We start from the raw sequence: 7599 nt of genomic DNA on the forward strand, positions 1-7599 counted from the left end.
AATGCCTAGAGAACAGCTGAGGAAAGGAGCCCACAACACAAAGGAAGAAAGTAAGAGTAATGTGAACCTATCATGTGTCAAGTGCTTTTCATGTCACCCTTATACCAACTCTTCAGGGGAGGTTCAATTATCACTATTTTATAGATAAAAAATGAGACTCAGAGAGAGAGGGTGACTCGCCCAAAGCCAGGAAGTTTTGGGGTGGCAGGGGTGAGATTTGAACCCAAGCCCCTCTGGCAGGACTGGCTTCATGGACGTGCCACCTGCACGGGGACCCTGCACTTGGTTCTACTGCTGCTGCCTTGAGATTCTTAATAATTGTGTGGCAAGGGGCTCCACATTTTCATTTTATGCTGGGCACAACAAATTATGTAGCTGGACCTGCTTTCTGGCTCTAAAACCCATGCTTTTTCTCAGTATACAAACCACCTTCTAACCAACCACAAAAGGGCAATGTTTTGTATTTGTTTGGTTGGTTGGTTGGGTTTTTTTCCCCCTCTGTGCTCCACAGCACTTTGTAATTCCACTCTCAGTGCTTATCTTGTATTTAATCTGTGACCCAGACCAGATTAGGGCATGGGCAACTAGTTATTGTGGTATGCTCATCTGTAAAGCCATGTTTATCATTGGAACAAACTGTCAAAATGTAAATCAGCCACCTCCAAATGACTGCCCTTGAGGAGAAATTTAAAAACAAAACAACAAAACTCCTTTGTAAAGCAGACCTAGATCCCTAGTGAATTTGTCTGTGGCATCCACAAGCAGTAACCCTAAAATGAAAATCCATAGAACAGAGATTCTAAAACCAAATAACGTGTGACTAGTGCTGTGTAGCTAAGTGTGATCTTTTGTGTTACCTACACTGTAAGCCCTTCAGTGTGCCTCTAAGGAACTTGTCTGGTTCAAAAAAAAATCAAAGAGAGCTAGAAAAAGAAGAACTACAGGAAAAGTGAACTGACTGGCTGATGTTTTCACAACACTGTCTCCGTTTCACTTAGTGAAAATTAACTGAAGTTAATTTGTTTCTAATAAACAAAGTATTGATAGAAAATCTATTTCTCCCCAACTCCACTACATTGAAGTTAAACCTTTAAAGAACATTGTTTGAAGGAATACCTGCCCAGGTGCTTGCTGTTCTATCCAGCCCTCATTGGCTCAGATACCTGTGGAGTAGCTGTGGCTGGGTCGGGGCAGGAATGATTCTCTGTTCCCCACTATGACAAGATGAAGAGAACTGGGCAGACATTTGAGATACTACCTCTTGGCACATGAATAAAGGAAAAAGGGCCACGACCCTAACTACTCTCCCCAAAGCTGACCAGATGACTTGTCTTCATTATCATTGGCCAGAATTGGGCCATATGCAAATACCCCAACCAAACATCTTCATGGGCAATGTTGCCACCATGACTGACTTGGACCAGTCAGGATATGCCTGGATCCTGGATAGGATAGGAATGAAGCCAATCTCTGTGGCATATAGTAGATGGGGCTACCTGACAAAAGCAGGGCTTTGCCAGCAAGGATGAAGGGAGATGGATGTTGGGTGGGCCACCAACAGTATCTGCTGTACCACATCTACTTAGATTGACAGGGCTTTGTCAGGCAGGGAGTCTGTTTTTTTTTTTTCAATCTCAGCCTCTTAAAAAAGTTGTTGGAATTTTGGGAGGTGGCCAAGAATGGACTTTTCTAATCATTTGTCCATCTCCTTAAGGACAAACTGGATATTATTTTCCAAACATTAAGAACATCTTATTAAATTTAAGGGCCTAGGGCTACTTGATGTTGTTCTTTTCAAACCTTCTGTTTATCCCATTTGGCAAAAACTAATCCAAGAAAAGAATTTTCCCTTGGACAGAACTCCCTGGTCATTCATTACACAGTCAACTAACTACAACACCCCTTCTCCAACCCCCTCACTCCTCAATTCAACAAAGGGACTTATCCTAGCTATTTGTCAGACTCTCCCTATTTAATGCTTCTAATCCACTCTTATTTGCACTAGTGTGAAATAATCTTCCTTTTCATGTTTAAGATGATTCATTACAGAATTGTTTGTAATAGCAAAAGATTGGAAATACCCTACATACCATCAATAAGGAACCAATTAAATAAACTGTGGGCCCTCCATACCTTGGAATACATTGCAAATGCAAAAAAAAAAAAAAAAAAAAAAAAAAAAGAGCAAGAAAAAGGAAGAAAGAAAAAGGAAGCTCTCTGTACACTGATATAGAAATATCTCCAGGATATACGCAGGGGAAAAAAACAGGGTGTGGGGACTTCCCTGGTGGTGCAGTGGTTAAGAATCCGCCTGCCAATGCAGCGGACCCAAGTTCAAGCCCTGGTCTGGGAAGATCCTGCGGAGCAACTAAGCCCGTGTGCCACAACTACTGAGCCTGCGCTCTAGAGCCCGACAGCCTAGAGCCCGTGCTCCACAACAAGAGAAGCCACCGCAGTGAGTAGCCCCTGCTCTCCACAACTAGAGAAAGCCTGAGCACAGCTCAAAGACCCAACGCAGTCAAAAATAAATAAATAAAATAAATAAATTTATTTAAAAAACAAACAGGGTGCAGAACATCTATCATATATTACTTTTGTGTAAGGGGGAGAGAATGGGGGGGGATAAGAATGTAAACATATGTACCCCCATCTGTATAAATAAATATTGGAAAAAAGAAATGCTGGGCTTCCCTGGTGGCGCAGTGGTTGAGAGTCCGCCTGCCGATGCAGGGGACACGGGTTCGTGCCCCGATCCCGGAAGATCCCACATGCCGCGGAGCGGCTGGGCCCGCGAGCCATGGCCGCGGAGCCTGTGTGTCCGGAGCCTGTGCTCCGCAACGGGAGAGGCCACAGCAGTGAGAGGCCCGCGTACAGCAAAAAAAAAAAAAAAAAAAAAAAGAAAGAAATGCTAAAAAGAAAGTGTTTATTAGTGGTGTGGATGAGTGTGGGGACAGGGCTGGTTAAGGATGGGAGTGTGAAGGAAACTTCTCAACTTATCCCATTTTGTATCATTTGACTCTTGAACCATGTGAATATATCACCTGTTTAAAATTGGGAATTCCCTGGCAGTCCAGTGGTTACAACCCTGTGCTTTCACTGCCGAGGGCCTGGGTTCAATCCCTGGTCGGGGAACTAAGATCCCACAAGGCGCATGGCACAGCCCCCCCGCAAAATATATATATATATATACACATGTATATTAAAATTAAAAACAAAAAATATCTTCTGCATAATTGCTTCCCAATAAGCTGTATTTCTGTGCAGATGACTCAAAAAGCCTACAGATTTTTCTTTCCCCAAGAACTGAGTAGACAAGACATATTTTCTATAGAGCCAAATATGGCCTGACAGATCTGGGTCAGGCCATTCAGCTGGAGGCTGCTGATTTCATTAATGTTCAGCCACATACGGCTAATGACAGTATCTTTTTCTACCCTAAGGACTGCCTCCTATGATTCCTATTTCTCTCCTAAGTATAAAGATTTAAATGTATTAACTTTTCTCATGGATTTTCACATCTGTGTGAGACCTAAATTTTAGATTTTGGAAAGCCTATTTTCTCATCTATTCAAGTTTTTAGGCTTTGGGTGTTGGTTTTTGGTTTTGCCCTAACAGACAAAAAAAGATGTAGAGGTAGGGCAGGCCAAGCCACTCTGATATTCAATTTTAATTAATAACTAATTTATTTAATATATCTCATTAATGTAACAAATATTTATAGGGAGCCTATTATCAGCCAGGCACTATGTTAAGTGCTGGGCACAACGTGAGCAACGCAGAGAACTTATCCTCACTGAATCTGCATCCTAGTGGGTAAGAAGAAAATGCTAAAGGATAGGATGACATGGGAGTGCATAGCAGGGTTTCTTAACATAAGGTAGAAGAGGTTAGGGAAAGCTTTTCCTAGAAGTGGCATTTAAGTTAAAGCCTATATAATGTATAAGAATTGTCCAAGAGCAGAGAGGAGGAAAGCATTAAAGAAGCTCAGAAGCCTTCATAGCACTTCCTGTTCTTGGTAAGAAAACTGCTTTCACAATAGCCACACCATCTAGGGCTGCAGAATAAGCACTCACAGCAGACTCTAACAAGAGACTCTGGCTAGATTAATCCAATTATGCTCACATCCATATTTATCTCCATCCCTGTCAGAAATCTTAGCTCAATCCTCCCCATACCCTATCCCCACTCAAATCCTTTCACTACGCCCTTTAGAAACCCAAATCTGTGATCAACAAACTAGTCAAGGTATTAGTGCAGTGAGTGAAGGGGAGCATTGGCATCAGACTGCCTTGTTTCAAATCATGTCACTTACTGGGTATCCTTAAATAAGATCTTACTGGGTGAAGAGGAAATCAGAGAGCTAAAGCTTTCAGTGAGTGAGCATTTATCCTACTTTTCCTATCCCCTGTATTTCACAGGGGAAATGGCCCATACGTGGTGAGATAAAGTTGCTTTTCACTGAAGAAATCCCAGATAAGAAAAGAATCCCAGGTAATAAAAGTAGTGAAATAATTTATTCAGGCACTGATCATCATTAGATGAAACCATTAGGAGAAAGGTTAATGGAGAATTTTACAGTCACCATTTGAAAACATTGATCAATCTTAGCATCACTAAAAACAGGAAAGCTAGATGTTATATGCCTCCTGAGGTGACTGGCCATGAAGAGCAGCGCCTCCCTGCAAGTATTCCGGCCAAAAATGTTGAACCTTAAGCTAACTAAGCCCTGAGAACTAACTTCCCGCTTACAGGAACTATGGGGATGAGGGGAAAGTAAAACAGTACAAGAAAGCAAACAGACAAATATAGAATAATGGGACATTGAACAGGACAACTGACCTGGCTTCTTCGGAAAATCAAATGGCATTGGTGAAAAGGGGTGGAGGAATGCTGTCTTAGATTAAAAGAGGTTTGAGAGATATAAGGAATGTATTAGAATTCTTTGGGTCCTTATTCAATCAAACCATCTGTAGCTGGAAATTTTTGACACAATTGAATATTGACTGAGGTTAGATACCACCAAGAAATTCATAATAATTTGACTAGTTGCAATCATGACATTGTGGTTACAGAAAAAATGACCTTATTGTTAAAAATGTATAGTGATGTGTGTAGGGATAAAATGACATATGTCAAGGATTTTTATTTTACAATATTTCAGGGTAGAAAAAAGGCAGGGGGATGAAGCAAGTGCGGCAAAATTTTAATAATTCTTAAATTTGGAGGAGGAGCATACAAGGGATTCAGCATACTTTTTTCTCTAGCTCTGTATGATTGCAGATTTTCAATATTTAAAAAATTAAAGTTAATAAAGAGCTGAGGTTTGTGAAGGAGAGAGGAGGAGAAATGATTTGAAACTGGCAATGGAAAGCAAGAGCAGCTCAGTCAAGGTCTGGCTCTGGGGTGCCTGGGGTGAGAGATAAGACAACTTCCCACCTGCCTGCGAAGTGGAGCCCTTCCCATCAGAACACGAAAAGCTCTGCTCCTAAGCTTCCAAATCTCTAATGCCCAAACTTCCTCTACACCTGCTCTCCCTTTTCCCCACCAGAGCAGCAAATCTCAACTTCAGGGGCTGCAACTGTGGGGCTTGATTAGTTGGGAGGCATACCAGTAATTTGTTACTATTTTAGTTGGTTACAAATGTTGGTCATTTTAAAATAAAATAAATCAGATTCCAGATTAGTCCACAATACTATAATTCTCATTCATTTACATTCAGAAATGGTTTTTTGAGAGGAAAGGAATGGAAAAACAGCTAGCACACTGAGAATTGAACATAATCCATGCAAATATGTAGCACTTGTAAACATAATCCTATAGTACCCTAGACAATGTCAATCTTTTGAGTCTTTAATGTTCATCCAATCATAAAAATCCTCTCATGGTCTTAGTTCCTACCTTTTACAGATTATACTTCATGAGTGCATAGGCAAACTGTATTAAAATGAGCATTCCGGCCTCTGTAGCACTCTTATCCTTCTGCTGTATCTATTCAGCAAAGTCCCAACCCTGATTCAGCTGCATTCCCTACCATCTCTACACCAACTCTCTGTTTTAGGAAAGCCAATAAATGTATGTATTGGTGATGAAGAACCATAAAGTCACAGTCTTTGTGGAGGATTTGATAGATTGGTACTCATAATGTATTTCAGTCCTTCTTTTAATGTGTTTTTTTTTGAATTTTATTTTTATTTTTTTATATAGCAGGTTCTTATTAGTTATCCATTTTATACATATTAGTGTATATATGTCAATCCCAATCTCCCAATTCATCATTTTTAATGTGTTTTCCTGTATGGCACAAATGGAAAAACTAAAACAAAAGAAACACAAAAACAAATTATATTTGCCAGACACCTCTGCAGTTATATTTGGAAGATGCAAATGAGGCAGGGATCCTTTCCCTCTGCTTTGGCTGTTTTTGCTGCCAAGCACATTCTTGAAGACATTGGGTTTTCATCCTAGTATTCATTCACTAGTTCTATCTATCTATCTATCTATCAATCATCTATCAATTATAGGTGATTTACAATATTATATTAGTTTCAGATGTACAGCATAGTGATTCAATATTTTTATAGATTTTACTCCATTTAAAGTTATTACAAAATAATGGCTGTAATACCCTGTGCTGTACAATATATCCTTGCTGCTTATCTATTTAATACATAGTAGTTTGTATCTCTTAATCCCATACCTCTATCTTGCCCCTTCCCCCTTCCCTCTCCCTACTGGTAACAACTAGTTTGTTTTCTGTATCTGTAAGTCTGTTTCTGTTGTGTTATATACATTAGTTTGGTTTACTTTTTTAGATTCCACATATAATTGATAACATACAGTATTTTTCTTTCTCTGACTTATTTCACTAAGCATAATATTCTCTAGGTCCATCCACATTGTTGCAAATGGCAGAATTTCATTCTTTTTATGGCTGAGTAATATACCAGCCATAAATATGTATATATTATATATCCATTCGTATATATATGTATATAGCCATTCATCTGTTGATGGACACTTAGGTTGCTTCCATATCTTGCTTATCATAAATAATGCTGCTATGAACAATGGGGTGCATATATCTTTTCGAATTAGTCCTTCCTTCTGTCCTTCCTTTCTTCCTATCTTTCTTTTGATGTTTCCCCCAGGAGCAACCTGTCAGCCACCTTGGAAGTGGATCCTCTAGTTTTAGCCAAGCCTTCAGATGACTCCAGCCCAGGCCAAAATCTGGCTGAAATCCATGAGAATTCCAGAGCTAAGCTGTATAGCCAAGGCACTTACAGATTTCTGACCAATAGAAACCACCAGAGATAACAAATGTTTATTGTTATTTTAAGCCGCAACAATAAGCACATGTTTATTGTTGTTTTATTGATGTTTTTAGGTTTTGGGTAACTTTTTAGGCAGCAATAGATAATTTATACAACAGGTTGAGAGTTTTGGCAGCAGCGGTGCTCTTGAAGCTAACATTCCAGCTTTCTATTTACAACTTTCCCAACTGGGGCAGAGATAGCAGTGACCTATCAGGCCTGTTTGGCGACATCGTACTGAGAGGCATTCTTGATCACCCAGCCTAATGCCCACTCCTCCAGTCCTTCC

Source organism: Mesoplodon densirostris, chromosome 7 (genome assembly GCF_025265405.1).
Source record: "Mesoplodon densirostris isolate mMesDen1 chromosome 7, mMesDen1 primary haplotype, whole genome shotgun sequence".
Lineage (NCBI taxonomy): Eukaryota > Metazoa > Chordata > Mammalia > Artiodactyla > Ziphiidae > Mesoplodon > Mesoplodon densirostris.